The sequence below is a fragment of the Anser anser genome, assembly GCF_964211835.1.
Source record: "Anser anser genome assembly, chromosome: 5".
Taxonomy (NCBI): Eukaryota; Metazoa; Chordata; class Aves; order Anseriformes; family Anatidae; genus Anser; species Anser anser.
The window spans coordinates 42,193,924-42,215,233 of record NC_139725.1 but is presented as its reverse complement, the minus strand read 5'-3'; the positions used below and the strand labels follow the sequence as shown (position 1 = coordinate 42,215,233).

The 21,310-nt window shown below is 39.3% G+C and overlaps 1 long non-coding RNA gene across 2 annotated transcripts in view; it reads left to right on the top strand.

Moving 5' to 3' along the window:
- The first annotated feature begins 403 nt into the window (after positions 1-403).
- LOC310900202 overlaps positions 404-21,310 on the top strand; it is a 37,314-nt gene continuing 16,407 nt past the window's right edge. Inside the window, exons 1-3 of one of the 2 annotated variants that reach the window (XR_014584907.1) lie at positions 408-460; positions 6,725-6,829; positions 16,889-16,936. This is a non-coding gene — a long non-coding RNA (uncharacterized lncRNA). Of the gene's footprint in view, positions 461-6,724; positions 6,830-16,888; positions 16,937-21,310 lie in introns of both variants that reach the window. The other variant, XR_014584908.1, reaches the window with a different exon arrangement.

The window sequence follows — 21,310 nt, the reverse complement described above, 5'->3', positions numbered from 1 at the left end:
AATGACATCTGGCCTAGAGACTGGGAGAGCAGACCTCTTGCCTACCTAGAGCTACTGCTCTAAGCAGGCTACCAGCAGGACATAGAGAAGTTTGGAAAACATAATAGAGGTAGATGATTTTATGTTACTGCCACACTCTTTTATGGTAGAAGATAGATAAATACTAACTGAAAACTCCTGAAGTTTCACATGCAGGAGGGTCAGGACAACTAGAAGCTGGCTCCTTTACCTTCTTTGAGGCAGTTCAAGTAATTGGGGCTTAGGACCACAGGGTTCATGCATTTATTATTCCTTCTGCTTTTCCAGGTGTATGACATCTAGTGGCAGCTGTAGCTTGTAAGACCTTGGAGACACTGTCAGCTTTATTGGGCAACACCATGAAGGTAAATTTTCAGTAGCATTTTGCAAATTCGTGTTAGGCAAAGCGGTTAGCAGTCTTGCTTTTGTGATCTGACAAAAGGTAAACTTTTTTTTTTTTCCTAGGGAGAGTTGGAAGATGTTTTTATGAGTTGGAGCCCTTATTTCCCATTAGACTAAAGTCTATTACCTTGACTTTTAGTTGCTGAATGTCATAGTAGTTTGGCATCGTAGTGTCTCGGCTTAATCTGGATATTTATTTGTTCTGGTGGTATAGTGCTTTACTGAAATGGTGAAAGGATTACAGTCCTGTAGTACAGGCTTAGTTTGTTGGGTGTACAGTCACAAGTTGGTCAGAAAGATTTCTGGAGAAAGTGCTAGTAAATGTTCTTTGATGAAGTAGAAACTTTAAATGGACTTTCTGTTTTAGGGAGTGATGCCAATCCTTTAATTAAGAATAGCTGAATAATCAAGGGTACTATATTGTCATTGGGGATCTGTTAATACTCTGATGACCCAATTTTTGCTTTGGTAAGGAGTAAAAGCTAACTTCAAAAGGGATGTCCTTGTACTGATTTTCTTTTTTTAATTACATGGATTTTTCTGTCCAGATTCAAATTGTTAGATGTTGTAAAGCGCTTTCACACAGGAAAAACTACTCAAATGGATTTTTTTATGTGTTTGTTTTCTTTAGTCTTACTGGTAGGAGTTGAAACTGTTGAGATCTTTAAAGTGTGTTTCTTATGCTTATTGAATCAATTGCTCTACTGATTTGTAGATAGAAGTGTTTTATATGCTTAAACAATAGAACAATAAAGTTTCCAGTACTGCCCTCTGTGTTCCATCTTTCCATCCAGTCTTTTTTCTTACCTTTTAGCACATGTATGTACTATCATAGTTTTGTTAAATGTATCACTATTATTGCACTATTGTTGTGTGTGTGATATAAGCTATTGTAGAAGAAGAAAAACCCAACTGTACATTTGATTAGGACAAAAGCTCATTATATAAAGTCTTAATTTACATTTTGTTTTCCCAGTAGATTGTGCAAGCTGGCAGTAGCCCAGTCACTTTTGTAATGTAGTTATTCTATGCTTGGACAGCAAAACCCATAAATTTAGGTCAATCTAAATAAAATCATGACAATGTAGAGATATTAAGAAAAACTATAGCTGTTTTCTGAGTAGTTTCTACTGCTTTCTAGTAGTCTAGCTGAGAGCTCACAGAAACAGCTTTTACCAAGAGACCGAGTGCTAGATTGTTTGCACCACCACCCTTCTTGCCTGAGGAATCCTTCTGAGTTAAGTAAAGTTACAAGATAGTAAGATTAGTGAAAACACTAGGAGAACAGACATGTGAAATAGCAGATTAGATGCTGCTATACTCAGTACTTTTGTATTTGCTGTTTTGTTTTCACTTGCAAATACCACGTGGTTACAGTGCTTTTGAGACTTTCTTAGTCACCAAATAGTACAGTGGAGACAAAGAGGAGACCCCTGAGCTGTCTCATGGGTTCAATACCCAGCTGAAAGGGGTAGTTGCTGCAACCGTGTTTGAAACTACAACTTGCAGTTATAATCTGGTTGGACAGTGAACAGAAAATAATCAGTTATAATCTCACCTCTAAAAATGGTAGGGGAAGGAAAATATTTCAAAATTTTTCTTCAGACCACTGAATGCCTGCCACTAAAAGCCTTCAAGCCTTCAGGACACTAACTTCTCAAGGGTATGATCTTAAGTATGATGGATTCTTTCACAGTCAGTGGAAAGTGAGGAAGATGCTATCTTCAGCAAGGCCTTCAGGTTTCAACAGTATCAGCATGTACTATGCAGGAGATTCTACTGATGACTGCAGTCCACACACTGTAATGTCTTGATTAGAGCAGTTTCTTGGCACAATCAGATAAAAATAGGTGGACAATTGAGATTCTTACTCTGAAACAATGTAGAAGGGTCTCTTGAAATAAAGTCTTCAAAAAGAGATTAAACTTACCTTTTATTTGCTTATAAATGAGGTATAAACTTGTGATTTAATGATCTCGTTCACATTACATGAGTATTTTTCATGGTGCCTTCTCAGACTGAATCTTCATTAACTATTTAGTAGGTAACTTTTTTGAACCACATTGAATGTGTGTTCCTTTCATCTCCTCTGTTAGCAATGACTTGTTCCTAATTTATTCAGAGCCTATTGACTGTGTATGCTGTGTTGAAAATAATGTGGCATAGGCAATTTTCCATTAAGTCATGGAATAACAAGTTGTGAAAGCTCCAGTAAATGAAATATAAAAAAGCAAGGTGGAAGCTACACAGCTAGGCTGTCTTTTGTAGTGTTTTGTGAGTGTTAAGTGAATTCCTTAGATACAGATATAGTATTCTTGCCATTACAATTTTTAATGGGTATGTTTTCATCAGTCCTTTCTCCTAGGTCATTCAAATGAAAAAGACTCTAAAGCAGAGAGTGATACTTTTTATTTTTGGTGACTTGATAACTTAGTTATTGTATTAGTATTAGCAAATCTAATGATCCTCATACAATAAGAGAGGAACAAGCCCAAATAAATGGCCTGCTCATATGAATTAGCTAAAAGGATTTGTAATCTATTTACATGAAGAAAGCTTTTGAAAAGCTTTCTGGAAAAAGATACCCGTAGTAATAGGTGCGATGCTAAAACCAGACAACAAAAAGATGGTGATGTAAAGGGCAAAAATAGTCACTGACACTAGTGGGAGATGTACTGGCCTCAAATCCTCTTGCAGAGATTGAAGCATGAAGCTGAATTCAGCTTTCTTGAGTTGCCGACCACATCAGGAGCATAAAAATCCTTAACTCTACTGGCTCCTCCTTACACCTTTGGACAAGGGGTCTAAAGAATATAGTAGCTACCTGTGATGTTAAGAGCCTGCTTTCAACTGCTGTAGTCAGCAGCCTTTGTGTATGTCTGTTCAGACCACCTCTGGCAGCTCAGGAGCATTTTATTCTCTTTCAAGATCTCTGTTTTAGACTCCCTGAGGGCATCCTGTTAACTACTAAGGGTAAGAGAAAGCACCTCTTTCATCTTGTCTCCATTTAAAATGTATGGAAGGGCCTTCAGCACTAGCAAAATGTTATAAAGAGCTTCAAGCTATCAGCTTGTGTGGAGGAATTGGAAAGGAGAGGTAGCTTGTCAAGTAAAAAGAACTCTGAATACTAATTGTGATGGTGATATACAGCAGGTTTCTTTGGGCTGTTCTGGAAACACACTAAGAGGTCTACTTAGAAGTAGTGAAGTGCTCTAAATCCTATTGGATTTGGGAGGTCAAGGGTTTGTCAACAGCCAATTACAGCTTACTTGAGGTGGAAAGCCATGGGTGCATTAAGTCGTGTGTCTGTGGCAAGGAAGCTTGAAGATACAAAATTGGTAGATGTAGAGTCTGCTTTCTGTTTTCAGAAAGTTCTGTTGTTTCTTCTCAGACCATGGATGCTATTACTGCTGTTTGCCAATTGATACGTTTAGCTTCTGGTAAATTTGAAAAGAACACAACTAGTTAAATACATCTTTAAGTGCATACCACCTGTTTTACACTCATGATCTTAGGTAGAATATGAACGTTTCATGTGTCACTGAAGAAGATAGCTGGCAAAGTGAAAATGAAATTTGAGTCTTTAGTTTTATGGTTGCTACAGTGTGCATCATGGCTGTGCTTCAAATATTGTTCCTAAAACTCATTAATCTGTAATTAAATCTGACCAAGTGTACCCTAAACCTTACCCCAATGTGGTCGTGGGTGTTAGGTCACAGAAAGTCTTCTGTAAAGCTGCACCATAGATTAGTATAGGAGATCTAGGCTTGTGATAATCTGTTGCTGTATTTCAAGCCCTTTCATCGTATTTCTTTTGCTGTTAGGAATTCCAGTAGTCTATCAAACCAAGCAGAGCTGGTGTGCAATCATGCTGATTGACAATAAATGCAAATCATTGTTCCTGAAGTGTTGTCCAATTACTGGTTTTAACTATATGGTTAATGGCCTATCTCAGCAAAGTCTCAACCCTAATTGTAGCTAGGTGGTACAGCTGGAACCAATGTGAGAGCCTATCTAACAGCTAAGGGCAGCGTCTGGACTTTCCTTTTTGAAGCTCTGGTGTTTTGAAGTTGGACAGTGCTAACTACTCCTTTCCTTGGTAAAACCAGGGTAGATCTTAATTTATACATGAGGTCTTCATTGAAAATTTACCTGAGAGACTGCAAGAATACTGCAATCTTGCTAAGGCTGGCTTTTCTGTTTGGTAAAGCTGGTTTTGGTAAACCAGAGAAACTGGTTAAATGCAAAAGCTGGTAAGAAACTTGGTCAAGTGTAAATCTGTGTGCTGATGGAAGGCACTGTTCAAAGCAGTGTTAAACCCCTCCCTGCCTATAACAGAGAAATGCAACTTTGAGGAGTAGGTGATCTTTGAATGTGTCTTGAACAACCTGATAATTGTGAAAGATCTTTGATTTTTTCCAGCAGCTTTATCAGCCCGAGTTTCTACTGAAAATTAGCTAACAGTATCCTCCAAGTCCTTGACCCGCATTATCTTTCTGTTTTCGATAACACTTGGTTTATCTGTGTCTTAAGCCTAATCTCCTAAAGCAGGAAAACTGGCAGAGCTGTGTGTTAGCTTTTGCTCATTGAGAGTGTCTTTCTCCTGGAAAAGTATGCAGGCATTTAACTCCTCCAAGCACTGGATTTATGCAATCAACCAAAAACTGAATGGGGAATCTGGAAATCTGTTCCTAAATCTATGCTGCTACTTTCTGCTGGCTCCTCTGTGAGACTAATAACGGTACTGGAATGCATCCAGTGCTGTGAGGCCCAGCACTCTCCATGCAGATCAGGATTAAGAATGTGTTGCAACAACGAGTTCCAGGTGTTAGATCCATGTGGCAAAGTCCTTGGAGCTCTAACTATGCATGCATGTGTGGTCGAAGACTGTGTGCATTTCACTGTAGAAAATGATATTTTGTTTTCTTCAGAGTAGCAGGACACATGGATACCTGAAGACACCTGTATACTTGAATTTTGAGTAGCATGTTGCATCTTGGGTGTTCCTACTATGTAAACCTTAACACTTAGTATGCCTTTTATCCTCCATGTAGTAATCTGTCTTCATAACTCTTCTGAGCAGATGTGCAGCCAGGGGTCCCATCTACAGAGGCTTTTGATATCCCATTTTCCCCTGAGCTGCATGTTCTCTTTTATGATCAACATACGAAAACAAGACTTTTTTTCTTATTATTTGCTTTGTATACTACCTGAAAGTTACAAAAATCCTGTGACAATTGTTCGAACTCGGAGAACAGGCTGGAAGTCACATTAAGCCTCTAGACTCAGGTTGTTGAGGAAATTCTTGTCCCTCTTGCACCACCTTTTCCCTTCGCCTGTCTGCTCCCTCCTCCGCCCCAATCTTCTTTGCTTTTCTGTTTTAAAGTTTTCTGAGAGTTTTATCCTAGCTGAAATCTTCAAATGAGATTTAAACAGCCCCTGCCCCTTAAATTGTCAGCTGTGTTGACTTTTTTTAGAATCCATTCGGGATCTTTCCTCTCATAGTATTTTTGTGGCACAACGTATAGACACTATGGAGTTCATTTCTTTAATAATCTGTACGTATAACCATATTATAAAATGCATCCCAGACTGAGAAAACTAACTCAGAGAGCAAAACCGAGAAAGCTTAGAGCACTGATTGATTAGGGAATGGATTATCTCCCTTCTTTAAGAGGAAGCAAACAACTTGTGTTTGCTTTATTAAAAAGCTGTTGTTCAGTGATGTTGATATATCCTCTGCAAAAACAGGCAGCTTCTTCGTCCTGCAAACTGATGAACACATTCAGGGAACAGTTCCTGCTTGTTTTTGTTCAGGCTATACTTGATCCCATGTGGACTGTGCTCTGAAAAAGGCCTTTGGCTCCCACAGTCAATCAAATCTAGCTTCAGTACTAACCTAAGCTAGAAAAGATTATTAAAACTACTCATCTATAGCAGGAGCTTGTTCATGACGCACTCCTCTGTTACAATCCCTCTTATTCCACACACCTTTAAAAGGTGTATGGAGCTGACTTCTTGTAATTACAGTACAAAAAAGGGCAAATTTTTCTCTCCAAAAAAGTTTTGACTCCATTAACCACTATATTGTGATATCCACCTAAGATGGTCTTTTTCTGTGTGTGTGTTTGGGTATGATACTACTTCATCCACTCTTTGTTTTCACGGAACAGTGAAGATATTAACAGGGATATGTATAATGTTCTGGTCAAAATGATAAAATTCTCCCGAGCTGTGGCTTTTTTGCCATTAAAACTTTCTCTGTTTCTATTGTAAAAACTAATGATAAAATATGAACTTCCAGACAGGTTGATTCAAGTCACCAGAGAGGTAAAGCTTGGATCTCAGTTGTTTTTGCATGCTGAATCCAGTATTGCTGCATCTTCCTTACAACATTTTGTGAACCTAGGTGAGTTCAGCTCTCACTCTGCATGCCCCTGACTGTGGTGTATCTCCCCTTTGGAATGTGCTAGTGAAATACCAGTCAGTTTCTGGTAATGAGCATAGGTTTTTATTTCAAATAATATTGGCTCAAGTTTACATTGGAAACTTTCAGCAGTTTATCTAGACCCTCCTTGGAATTTGGTTCATTCATTCAGGAGGGCATTCTGCTTTCCAGAGACTCCCAAATCCTGTATGGTTTACCCAGAGAGGTGTCAGGAAGATGCTCTAATTCCTTTTCTATGTTGGGTACATAATGATGTGGAGGCAGTTGGATGCTAATGTAAACTGACTCCTCAGCTTATAAATGAGCATGTAAATTCAACTAGTCTTACTGGGAATAGGCTTTGACAGTGGTGTTTTTGAATATTCTTCTTATCAGGTGAGTTGTTTATATGCACAAATTCTATTCATCATCAAATTTTAAGTGCAATAGCTCTGAAATACAGTCCTTCGTTCCTGTAGAAAATGACTACAAATTCTAACACATTGAAACAATTCCTAGAAGTGTGCTATTTTGAACGTGCTTTTCAAATGTGCAAGTGAATCCCAGCGACATCTAGACACGTACTTAGTATTCTTTGAAGCTCACTTTAACTTGGGGGTACATGGAATCACAAACATCCAGAAAACAAAGAGTGCTTCAAAACATTTCATTGTTTCATAAGAAGATACTTTGCTGGCAAACAGTGTTCCCTGTGGTATATTCTCCTGGTCCAAATACTCGGAATACCCTCCAGAGACCAACTCCTATTACAAAAGCAATAAATGCACCTTACACTTGCATTGTGACTCCTGTGGCAGATTTATAGGTACCAGCCAGTTGTGTGTGCTCATAGCTTTTGGGAACTTTGGGATGAAATCATACCTTTGGGTTCTTGGAGCCTTCCAAAAATCTGGAATGCTCTTGAAGATGATTGGGAAGAGGGCAAGTAAAATGATTGGGTGGCGTAGAAGGGAAATAATATTATTTGTCAGCTAAAGAGTAGAACAGCAAGTGATAGATGCTGTTAATGACCACAGAAACAAAACCAACTTAATGAAATACTCTGTAACTTTTTGTTAAGGAAATGTACTGCACTGAAAATCTTTGATTATAGAATGAAGAGACTATTATCCCAGCTGCAGGTTAGAAATATACCGCCTGTGTTTTGTGCAAATTGCCTCCAGCTTGGTGGTGCAGATGAGGCAGGCTGGACAGAGGATTTTGCCTCTGCCACTGCCAATAGTCCCTGACTCAAGGGAACAATGTTGTGTGAGAGCAGGCTGGAAAAAATGGTCAACACTAGGTGGCAATTGCTCCCGTGTAATCTTCCTTGAGGAATCTCTGCGATGATTGCATGGTGTTTATGCTCGACATGACAAAAGGAGGAATATCTTCATCAGGCTCTCTAGCCATCTCATTGGTATTGTCTTGTAGAAGTAAAATCAAAGCAAATTGGTAGAAAAGTAAACTCTGCTTTCTCCAGCACTACAACTTTAATGTCAAGAGGAAGATAACCAGACTCCAAGCGCACGTTCCCAAACATTGAGGGAAAAGTGGCTAGCCTTGTAACACTTCCACATTATGGCCTGACAAGTATGGCGGTGTAATAATGGTCTTCAAATTAAAAAAAAAAAAAGTGAAGTTGAATGCCATTATCTACAGTGCTTCCTTTCCAAATATAGTGGTATCATATTTTACATTACTCTTCAGACCCACAGAAATTGAATTTTGCTTCTGACTCTTTTTTGAGAATGGACTTAATTCCATTAAGGTACAGTTAAGTATGACCACATTTAATTCCAAAAAGGTACAGTTTAGAGTATGACCACTGCAGATGGGGATGTACCTTAACAGGAATCACTGATTGACTGAAAATGGAGTGAGTGTATACAGAGTTTGCTCACCTGTCTGTAGTTTGCTCTTAGGCCGTAAACATCCCTGAAACAACCCTGTGGCCTAGCCAGTTTGGTTTGGCTAGGTGCTAGTTAATAGGTTTTGTGACAATAATTTAGCCTTATCAGGTCTCAAGCTGTAAATTTACTTTAGTGTTGTCTTTTTTTTTTCCTTTCTTCCTTTTAACTGTATTTTTAAATCTGTTTTTAAAAAACTTTGGAACTAACTGCAGTTTGCTTGTTAATCAGGTGACCGTTGTCCTCATTGTAGTAGTAAAATTACCCAGTGTGTTTGTTGCTTACAAAGTGGTTTCAGTGAGCTGGCTCACAAGCTTTAGTTATGCAGGGATTGCTTAAATTTATTAGTCATTTTCCATGCATAGAGTGATGTCTTGAACTGCCTCGTAGTGTAGTGCTAGACATGTGTGAAATCTTCAAATGCCTCTTAGATCCTAAAAATATCCTGTCATACCTGCATAGGCTTTGCAGCTAAAAAAAAATAAATAGGGTAGTTCTAAGTAACAGAGTAGTTCTGGAGAGAGTTTTTTTATGCTTGAGGAAGCATATGGCCTTGAACAGAAAATGGATAAAAATTGTTTTCCAGAACATACCAGCATAAACATATTTTTTTTCTTTAGAAGTTTAATTAAAAATACAGTTGTTCACTAGCATACCCAGTAGTCATGAAACAACTTCTTATGAATGTAAGGGGGTATTAAATTACCTCTACAGAAATTCTATCCAAATATATATATTTTTTCGATTGTCAACGTACTGATTTCATCTTTCAGATGAGTTGAATTTTCTGCAGTGTGGGTGAAAGTCCAGGTTTGCAATAATATGCTCCAGGCAAGGATCCTGAACTGGAATCCCATCCTCTGTTACTAATTAAAATAATCCTAAAATCACTTGAACTGGCGCCAGAAGTCAGCTTGAACTCTACCTTTTGCTAACTGTCAGGAATGAGGTAAAATACGTGTTATCACTCATACCTACAAATCCTCCAGGACCGCTACTGCCATGTTCCTGAAGACCTCTTCTCAGACTATTATGCAAGAGTTTCACCAGTGCTGATAAACCGAAGAGCTGCAATTACTGTGTTCAAATATAGCCCACTCTTCTCAAGCTCACCAGCTTCAACTCCTTTCCTGCCTGGGCTTAGTTTGTTTGCTATTTAACATTTTTATTACTGCTCAGTAACCATAAAGGGTTTTCAGTGATATGACATATAAATAGATAGCTTTGCTTGACTCCCAGCTCTTATTCCAAATTTTAGACTATAACTTAAAATATTCAGATAAGTTCTGAAACTGCACTTATAATAGCAACACTGAGCCCTACCCGTGGCTCTGCCATATAAGCTGTTCTGTGAAGTTTTCAGCCTAAAGCTTTAGCGAGTGAAGCAGACCTGTTTATTAACTAATCCTATGATAAACTGCAATACAGACAGGAAATATTCATGGATGGATTCACGGAAAATTTTAATGTAAATGCAATATTTTGGAACTTCCATGATAAATATGCATTTAGAGCTAGGACCATCTTGTTATAATGAAAAACAGTAAATTATTTCTGTCCTTATAACTATTTCAGCCTTCAACCAAGCCACTGTAAAACTTTTATTTTTTTTTGTCTTCAGGTTGACTTATGCAAGACAGATTTCTGACCATTTTAGTAGCCTGAACTGATTCCCTTACATGGAGAATGTAGGAAAGTCCCTTTTTCCTTAGATGATGGCAATAAAACAACATTACCAGAGAAGACTACTTCTACAGTAGTTGCCCATGTACAAGTTCCCCTAGGAAAAAAAAAAAAAACGCAGCAATTTTCCCTATGTGCTGATCAAAGAATAACATCTAATAGATTAGGTCTTAAGTTTACTATATTGACAGAATTGTTTTAATAATGTTCTTTTAACTCCTTTCCCTCTTCCTCTGTTCTCTTCTTTGTATCATTAGTAATGGGAGTGTGTTTCTAGTAAACAAAAAACACAGATTCAGAAATTTCTAAAGTATGCTGTAGAACTGGGGCTACGATGTTTGGATTGGGAGCCAGTTATGATGGTTTGGAGATTGCTCAGTGACAGGCCCAGAGCTAGAGGAGTTATTTTGTAAAGTAGATCAGTGTTGTAAGAGATGGCATATCTTTGTTAATTAATTTACAAATGATGTATGCTAGAATGAATTGCATTCTGGTAATAGGAAGGATTTTAATTCTCCAATTCATTGTGTTAGCCAAAAGGAAATTGTGTGTTTTGTCTGGCACTAGTTAAGGACACATTCATGAGGAATTAAATAAAATATTAATCTTATTCTTGGAAGTGTTCTGTAACATTTATAAATATATAAAATTTTATTTTAATAATCTAATTTTAGATATAATGGTGTGGTGTATCAAGTTAAATAATAAAAGTGATGTATTGTTGTTCCATCAGTTTTCAGTGAATATGAACAGAGTGTTACACAGCTTTTTAAAGAACAAGCCCTGTGCTATGGTATTCTTGATGCAACTTGGATGTTTTTGTTTTGACTGACTGCTCTTCAGGAGGTTTCTGGACAGGCATCTATGGACTGACTCCGAAACAGGAAGGCTTCCAGACAGTGAGGTCAGACTTGGCACCTTCCCCAACTTCAACTTCTTCGTAGATGTTGTGTTGTCCACCTTAGGTTTTTAAATTAATGCTTTCTCATCCACCTCAACAAATGAGACCAGTTGGCCCTGCTTATCTGCATAACTGATAATTTTATTTTTTCAGTTCCAATACTTTTTCTTGATATGGAAAATGATTTTTTTTTTCTTAGCCTCTCTTCTTCTATCAGAATTAACCCTCTCAACATTTTTGACATGAAGTTACCATTAAATATGTTTACAAAGCAATAAAGATAATCACTGTTTTCATGGTAATTTGGGCTCAGTCGCTTGAAACACTTCCCTACCCCCGAGTATTTGTTTACCATTGTGTGGCCTCATTTAAGAGCAAAGGAAACCAGGCAGTGCTTATTCCATGCATGTCTGTTTTGCCATTTTGAGATGGAAGATGGAATTCTATATTTATTTCACTTACATAAATATGCAAAGCATAAGTGGTTTACTTACAGCTTAGTAACCTTCAGGACAGTTACAGATTTTGTCTTCTGCAAAGATGGAAGATGGTTGCACTTAGCTATGCAAAGTGTTATTAGCATTTTTGTGAGCAGTAAGTAGCAAGGGGGAAGTGGAAAGAGTGGAAATAATCTTGTTGTGCAGGTTAAACTTCAAAATAGCTTTTAAGGTAGCTGACACAAGTTTAAAAAAACCTCTTGAATTGCATTGAAGAAAAGGAAGATGGAAGTCTTCTCTGTGCTGTTTATTTATACTCACCTTTTGAAACTACCTGTATTTTATTTTTTTTTAAATTTATTTTCATGATAACCTCTCTTTGTAAGAGTGAGTTAGATTACTAAGAAATCAAAAGCTGAAAGTTGCAGCCTCCTAGATAACAAGCTTGATCTGTGACCTCCGTTGGCTAGCTGGGAATTTCTAAATGAAGTACAGGGAGAAGTTGTAAGGGAATTTTGCTTCATTGACACTTTTGCTGAAATATTTAGGTTTCTCTGTAGAAAACTCAAAAAATAAATTTTTAATTGAATAACCCACTTTCTCAACTGGAGTCCAACTCCTGAGAAAGACAGGAATAAATGGAGTTTGCTCATCCAAATCTTTTTGACTACAGCAATCGTGGGACAGCTCTTCATGGAAAGGCAAGGGGCAAGGAACTTAATCAGTCAACAAGTAATTCCTCAGGACTGCAAAGGGCTGTGGAAAACCTCAGCCTCAGGTTCGAGGAAAGAATAAAAGCCCAAACTCACTTCCCTATCACCAGTGGAAAAGCCACTTTGGTGTAATTCAAAGATTTTGTTGCTATGGTGTCAACAGATAGGAAAGCCAGACTGATGTTCCTGCTTGTGCCAGATTGGTTTGCAATTTAACAATAAAATGGGATAGTCTGTCTATAAATTTGTGGCTATTTACGATCTTCCCATAAGAAAAGCAGGGAAAAGTGATCTATAAATCATGCAGTTACAAATGTCTTCTGTTTTCCCAGTTGGTTTTAGGAGCAGAAAAGGTGTATTTGTTTCTTCATTTCCCCTCACTTATGCTTAAAATACAGCTTTGGTTTTATCTTTGCTAAACAGAAACGACCTTTCTGCTAGTAACCAGGCTGATAATGTGCAGGCTTTTGGCAACGGCTGCGCAGGCTGTCAGGCGCGGGTAGGTCCATCCTTTCCAAGCACCACTAGAAATGTAATTGCACGCTTGCGTGGCACCACGCGCAAGTGAGCACGTAGGTCTACGTGCTCTGCCTGGCGCAGCACTGAGGACTTTGTGTTGCTGCCAGGGAGCTCAGGGCTGGGCTTTCTGGGCTGTTAGGCAGGGCGGGCATTTGCCTACCTTTCCAGATGCCTTCCCCATTTTCCAGTAAAATGATTCTTCTTCTCCATGCACTTAGCAGCATGTGATTCCTCACACCTTTTACATCAATTTGTGTTGAGAGGAACTTGTATTATTATGGCATAGGGTTATAAAACTGCTTAATTTAGAAAGCAGAGCTGTGCATTTGATGGAACCTAAGAAAACAAGACCTGGAGTGGAGATGTGAAAAATGGAATAAAATCAATATTCATTTGTTTACATTTACTCAATACCCCAGTAGTGCTGAGCTGTGGCAGGTTCAGTCAGATGTGCTAGAAGAGATGGAGAGAGTACAACACCTTCCCTCCTTCTGCCATAACCACTCCAAGCTGTCTGGAGCCAGGAAACCCCACATTGCTGGATGGTGCTAGGTGGAGGAGAGCTGCTCAGAGACTTCTTTTTTTTAAGCCAATGCCAAGGATGTTTTCAGCTAAACATGTTGCACAAAAGCGTTTGCTTGAAATTGCAAACTTTATTTATGATTTTTGAAGATGATTGCCAGATTTTTTTTGTAGTTTTTTTTATTCCTCAGGAAGTCTTCAGGTACTGGTGGGAGGAAAAAGGAAAACATTTCCATCTAAAACTCCTATTAAGAGAAGTACTCTAAATTTTGTATGCAGTTTCCATGCTGGCATTTTAATATATTTTCTGGCCAGTGGCAGTGTTTAATCTCAGTAGAAGACTGTAACTAGAGTTTGCTACCTTTTTTCTTGTGCGCAATAAATCCTTTTGTTTTGGCAATGTCCTTGCCTCTTTTGTAAGTGGTGAATCCATTTACTTATAGGCAGCCCCACACAGGGTTATGTGTACTGAAATTGTGCCCTAAGGCTTTTAGTAAATTAATTCAGTTTGAGTTATGTGTGTTTTTAGGAGCGCTTCAACAGCCAAAAGTCAAATCCATGCAGAAAAGGACAAAAGGAACATACAGGCTTATTTCTTTAGGGGATGGACAGCTGATCTCATGACAATCATAAAGGCAATTGCACCAATCAGTGCAGAACTGCAAAAGTTCACATGAGACCTGACAAAGGCATTCGTGACGGAGGTGGAGCAGGAGGGAACGTGAGTGACCACAGGACGTGCAGCTTACTGTCCTTCACATACATTGGGGATGTTGGTGAAAACTGATGTGGGGAACGAGGGCAGCACCTCTGAGAGGGGCAAATCATGCTGCCTTGGAGGATGTAGTACTTGCCATGAATCTCGTGGCCCGTGCAGGGTGTCTGTGTCACTAAAGCATAATCCAGGGCAAAAGTGCTGAATTCAAAGCTTCTTAAATCACCTGTGTTATTTTTCTCAGTAGCATGAAAAGCTGTGCCTTGGCATGAGGGCACACAGGCACGCTTTAGGGCTGGAGGAAGCCAAACCCAGTGCAGCCTGTTCACGTTGACTCCTGGGGATGCATCCCGACATGGACATGCCAGCTCTGAGCTACGCCTGCGTGTTGTACTGAGGAGCAGTCAGAACTGTGTCAGGGTAACAGCAAAACGCTAGGAGCAAGCTGCAGTCCTGTACAAGAGTGCGTCCTTTGGACTTGTCTTCTATAGGACTTAGTTTCCCTGCTGTTCACACAGACTCCCAGAACATCTTGTGTGAGGTCAGGCCATCAGAAGCAGTCCACAACTCCTCAGGCTTTCATCTGGTCTGTGAAATAGTAAGCAGCTCTGCTACAGCGCAGAAGAAATGCTGTGTGGTTGCTGAAAGCTAACCCCATGTTGAGTAACACAGGCTTTGATCAGGTTTTTGGGGAGTGCTGCTGCCTGTACATCTTTTTATATAGAAAGAAACATTTGACATCCCTAGAAGGGAACTGGTAAAATATCAGTAAAAATCTAGTGGCAGTGACAGGCAAAATTGGTCTGCACAATCGGTGGGGAGGTCATCTTTTCAGAGGTGTGATTTGCCTTTTGCTCCTTAGAAATCCGGTCACAGACACTACAGGATATATAAAAGTCTATAGCAAAGTGGGTTATCTTGAGTATTGTTGCCTAGAAGTTTCTTGGACTTCTGTGACATTGCAGTGTTTTTCTTCTAAATTAGTCCCCTGTGGAATCTGGTGATATATATATATTTTTTTAATCAGTGTTCCATGTTGCTTGGTTTGCTGTTAGTTTATATAAAAATTTTAGACACTTTTGCAACTTGGAAATACAGCCTTGTATTATAAACAGGAGTGCAATGAAGCAGAAGCAATTCAGTGAGGCACTGTGAGGGTTTCAGCTTACAACAGATGTTAAAAGAACTTGTCAGTGCAAGAATGTTTAATAAGCTAATAAGTTCCTAGTAGTTCTCGTATGACCTTCTTGGGAACAACTGAGTTCTGATTTCTGCAGTTTCTGCAAAAAAAAATTTGCAATTCTGCAAAAGCTTCCTAGGAGAAACTCAAAGAGGTAACAGCCTTAATGGGCTTGTTACTGAGACAGGATTGGAGGCAGAGGTGTTTTAAAACCTGGTGGGGAGGTGTCCTTTTTCCAGACTAGCTCCCCAAAAGCTGATAGCTTTGACTTGCAGTCAGTCTCCAGCCCACTTGGCTTTCCCTTTTTTTTTTTTTTTTCCTCTCCCAGTTAGTGCAGTTAGCTCTGTGTGAATGTGTTGGTGGTGCAAAAAAACACAGTAGCTATGTGAAGCCAGATTTTTTTTTTCCCCAGTATGATGAATAGGAGAGTAAGTAGTCTGTAAGATCATGCCTTAAATTCATAGCACGCGTTTAAATTGCCCAGGGGCCTATGAAAAATTTGAAAATCTCACTGAATGCATCAGAAACTGAGGAACTGGGGACTTGTTATTGCTCTAGTCTGGATTCCCTACAGTCTTCTTGCATCCCATTCTCTTTCTCTCCAGGCTTCGAGTGCCTGTATCTTTCAATCAAATTTCTTTTACTTGGGGAAGCAATAGTTTTTAAAGAAATCCTTGTATAGACATGAAAGGGGGAAAAAGCTTGATGACCTCTAACCCTGTATATTTCTAAGTTACACAGTCAGGCCCATGACGAAAAATATGTGCAAAGCCAGATAAGTTTACAATAAATAAAATTGCACAAAATTGGAATGTGAACAAAAAGCAACAGAACTTCTGAAACTGAATCTCATCTGTGATAGTATTTGGCATTTAAGGAACAAATACTCTAGGAAAGTTTTGGTTTATTACTTTACCTCCGGATTTTTCTTTCAGTCTTGTTGCTTCTCTGTGTCTGGAAAGATTGGCAAATGCATGACTTTGAATACTTCATTCTTATGACATGATGACTGAACTGTCAAATAGCTAGCTGCATTCTGGCAAGTCATGTCATTCTGATTTCCTTTCAGGGAAGAACTACTTTGCAAGGTTGAAAAAGCACAGGATATCCTAATTAGTATCATCCTCTTCTCAGATCTCCTTCAAATTGTTTCAGAGCATCTTCCAAAGCTTGATAACTGAAAGTCTGGGAGTAGAACTAAATTTGACATTTTATTGTTCAAACACGGTATTCTGAGTTTGTATTGGATTGAACTGATGTTTTCAGAACCCACTCAGATTGCACATGTACTGTTTTTTTTCTTAGACGCAGTGCTGCTAAAACAATTAAATCTGCTTTTCTGGGAGAAATAGGGCTTGTCAATAATCTCATCTGAAATAAACTAAGGGTTAGACTGATGTCGTATTTCTTCCGTTAGCCCAGGGCCAGGAACTGAAAACTCTTCATCTTTTGTGTTCTCAGGACCTAATGGTTGGATGGAAGAAGACAAGGGCGTCCTGGGTGTCAATGGTAAAAGAAAAGGAGCTGTGATTTAACATCTGGCATTTCTTTTTGACTTGCAGTTTCATGCGTAAAAACATCCCCTATTGTTCTTGAAGTGATGAATAGAAATTTATATCCATTTTGCTAACGATTGCCATAATAGAGGAAACCATAAACATTTGTTAAGTGAGGTCGAAGTATTTTGCTAAAAGGAACTATAAATATCTTGAAAAACCATAGGTAGTTAATCCCAGATTTGCATTTAGGTATAATGAAACCCAGGCCGAGAGCAGAAAGTCACCAGCAGAACCAGGAGCAGGCTGCGGAGCTGTGGCTGTGAGCAGTGCACTGGGTAGCTCCACTGGCACTTCAGCTGTGTCGAACCGTCTGAACCTATGGTGTCCCTTAGCAAAGGTCTGTAGTCCTAAATCAAATTGCCAAGAAATAAATGTGGCTAACACAATTTGGGCAGATAATGCTCAGGCAGTGTCACGTGGCATATTCTGGAAAAAGGCTAATTTACTCTGCCTGCCCTTCAAGGTCTCTCAAAGTTGCAAGACTGTGTAACAAGAGTCTTGTGGCTGAACTAATAAATCCTGTTGGGAATGCATTAGGTGAAAGGACAAAAATGATAATGTGATAATCCGATTTGAAGCTAAAGAAGTTCTACATTTTGAATATCACTTCTAATACAGAGAGCTCTGTTTATGTAATCTGCTTTTGGTTTAATTTGTCATCAGCATAACTACTAGTGCAGGAGTAGAAATACCCACATTTCTACGAATATATATATATTTTACCATGTCAAACTGTACAGATGTGATCTTGAAGTGTCATGAAGAGTAGTTGCAGACCCAAGTTCTGCTTTCCTTCTCCACAGCTATGAATTCACTGCATTTATGTCATGGATTTCTTTCAAGAAAACATCGCCTCTCATAACCTTCAGCCCTGCCAATCCAAACTATTCTTTGGTCTATGGTTCTTTGATTGTATGATTCAACCATAAGTAGCTAAAAAGGCCTTACTGGCAAAGAAGTTGAAAACCTGAAACAATGATTGATTGGGTTAAAATTGTTACACCAGTCTTTTATCTTGCAAAAGCACGGAACCTGCCGGTACCAAACACAGACAACAATTTTTTTTTTTTAAACTTGAGTTGTGGCTCCAGAATTCTGTATTTGGTTAACACAGAGTTCTAAACATCGATCTTGTAGTCGTTGAATAGAGAAAATAAAGTGTCCTATTAGCCAACCTTACAAAATATTTAACAATTCTTTCTGTGAGTTAGAGCAGCAGTTGTGCTCCCATTACTTGGTGTTGGCAAAAGAAGGTCGGTGCTACTACTGCAGTGGAAACAGTAAGACTGTTGCTGGCTTTCATATGGTGATGGACTAATGATGGCTAATGATGAGTTTGTTACTAGAGCAACTGACAGAGGATGCAGCAGTGTTTATTTATCCTCCCACACTTATACTCATTCATGCCAAGCCTAAAAAGCTTTCATATAAATCTAGTGTAGGAGTTCCAATTTTTTGTTGTTGTTTTTTTGTTTTGGGTAAAAGAGTGTTAAAGTCAGCATAGGTAAATGCTGTCTTTTGCCCGCTTAAATTGCGTGTCACCCCTTAGGGATGGTATGGTCAGGCCTTTCAGAAACCGCAGCTGTATAGTCAGAGGACTTTGTTCTAGAGGTGTAAGGATGTGTGAGTAACCGAGCCAAAAGGAATAACACAGGAAAGGAGAAAATTTAATATCCAACTGCAGAATTCAGAACATCGGAGAGAAATTTGCAGGTTAACTGTTGAGGGTTATCTGTTGACTGATAGGAAAAAAGCTGAAGATGTGAGGAAAGATGTTTTGTTTCCTTTTGATTCCTTCCTGTTGTGGTTTAACCCGGCTGGCAGCTAAACACCACACAGCCGTTCGCTCACCCTCCCCCCTCCCTCTCTGGGATGGGGGGAGAGAAACGGGAAAGTGAAGCCTGTGAGTTGAGATAAAGACGGTTTATTAAGACAGGAAAATAATAATAACAATAATAATAATAATAGTGATAATGGTAATAGTATTAACAATAATAATGTGTAAGAAAACAAGTGATGCACAATGCAATTGCTCACCACCCGCTGACCGATGCCCAGCCTATTCCCGAGCAGCCGGCCCCCCCACCCCGGCCAGCCACCCCTATATATTGTTTAGCATGACGTCAGATGGTATGGAATACCCCTTTGGCCAGTTTGGGTCAGCTGTCCTGGGTCTGTCCCCTCCCAGCTCCTGCTGCACCCCCAGCCTGCTCGCTGGCAGGACAGAGCAAGAAGCCGAAAAGTCCTTGGCCTGGTGTAAACACTGCTCTGCAACAATTAAAACATCAGCATGTTATCAGCGCTCTTCTCATCCTAATCCAAAACATAGCAGCCTACCAGCTACTATGAGCTACTTAACTCTGTCCTAACTGGAACCAGGACACTTCCGTACTCTGAGAAAACAGGATTCTGTGTGTTCCTTGTAAATAAAGATACCAGGCTCCATTATGAATGTCTTCTCTTAAGTGATACTAACCCTTATATCTCTATTTCTTTGGCCAGCCTCTCTGATCAGACAGGGGTTGCAATAATTCTGGATATTTGCTTAGAAAAGCTCCCTTCCTTACAGCTGTACCACTACTTCAGTGTCTCCCCATACTGTTCTGGAAGGCATAAACAGAAATAATTAGGGACTTCTAGCAGGTCTATTACTTCATCCTCTAAACATGAAATGAACAGTGATACTCAACGTGACAAACCTAAACAAATATTCCCCAGAAGTCAAGTCAACTGCATTATGAAATATTGAGATAAATATATTATCTCAGTGGAAAATATGAATAATGGTCCCAGTCTGCAGCTATATTAAAAGCAAAAATGGATTAGGACAAAGGCGGATCTGATACTATCAACAGAAAATGTAACCAGGAATCTGTTTTGTGTTTAGTTTCTTATATAAAATAGGAATTTGCAGTCATTACCTGGAAAAGTTAAGAGTCAATGAATCACAGAAAAAAAGTATTTTTATGCCGTAGTGAAAGAGACAGCTATGTGAAGGAGGCTGTAGGATAACAGAAAAAATATATAAAGGAGGGAGAAAAGCAAATGTCACAGAGAACGAGAAAATCAACACATACAAATTACACTGCAACAACAGATTGAATGGCTAAGTGTATTGACTGTATGTGTTGAAAGATGAAAGCCCTGAATCAGATGGAAAACTGGCTGGCAGTACCGGTACCAGTTTGCATGACTTTCGTCCTCAGGTATCCATTGCCTTATGCAGATACAACATTTTATGTCTGCTAGAAATCACAAAAGCGGGGAATTATGTGGGTGGTTTTCAAGAGTTGTCAAAAGATATTTTTCATGCTTAGACCTTCCAACAGGCTTTTAAAAAATGCAATGGTCCTTGGTCACTACCGTTACTCTGAGGAAGACTTCCTTTTCTGAAGAATGGTTTAGGCTAGATGTGTTTAGGAAAAAAAAAAATATTACAGCAGTATGATAGGGCCTCCTAAATAATCTCATCTGGATATTCCTGCTAGTTTACAAATGTCCTGCCCTGTAGCAGGCTTTTTAAAGGAAATTATAAATACAGAATAAACCTTGGGCTGAAAACTCAGTTTTAAAAAATATACATTTTTTGCTACATCTACACATCATCAGATGATCAAAGTATCAGCTCAGTGCTTCTTTAGGCTTATATTTAATGCACTTGCTTTTCCTACTGCTTTGTAAAACTGCAGTTAATGGCTCTGTCACGTTGCCATTCTCCCTCCAGATATCTGAAAATCCTTGGCTGAGAAAGCAAGCGGTGCTCTGTAAAGCTGCAAGTGCCCAGCGTGAGCCAGCCAGTATTCATGATCACCCATCCTGTCCCGGCACCTGTATAGGAACACGTTGTTCCAACAGGACAAGCACAGGGCTGAAGGTGGGGAGACCTGGTTTCTGTTTTGAAACCTGCGACCCTGGACCTGTGAGCCTGGGCTTCCTGTGCCTCAGGACATGCCGCTGTGGTGTGCCATACGAGTTCTGTCCAGCTGCAGGGTTTGAGCATGGGAAGCTGCTGTCCTTGCTGCAGGCGGTATTATTTGTTACTGAAATGCATGAGAGAAGTCATCCGTTTGGCTAATAGAAGAAACAAGCTTGAATTGCTCTTTATCTATTTGCCACACGCTTCCCTGTGATGGTACAGTGACAGTGCTTCGATACTGCTGTAGTTTGCACTACAAGAAGCTCAGATTAAGGGCTCTATCTCCTGCCTTTTCCACGTGCTGTTTCATGTACCTGTCCTGGAGATGCTGGCATACATAACACTTTGTGCTTCTGGCATACTTTTCTAATATTATACCTCTACAAAACGTTTACCAGCATGGTCTAC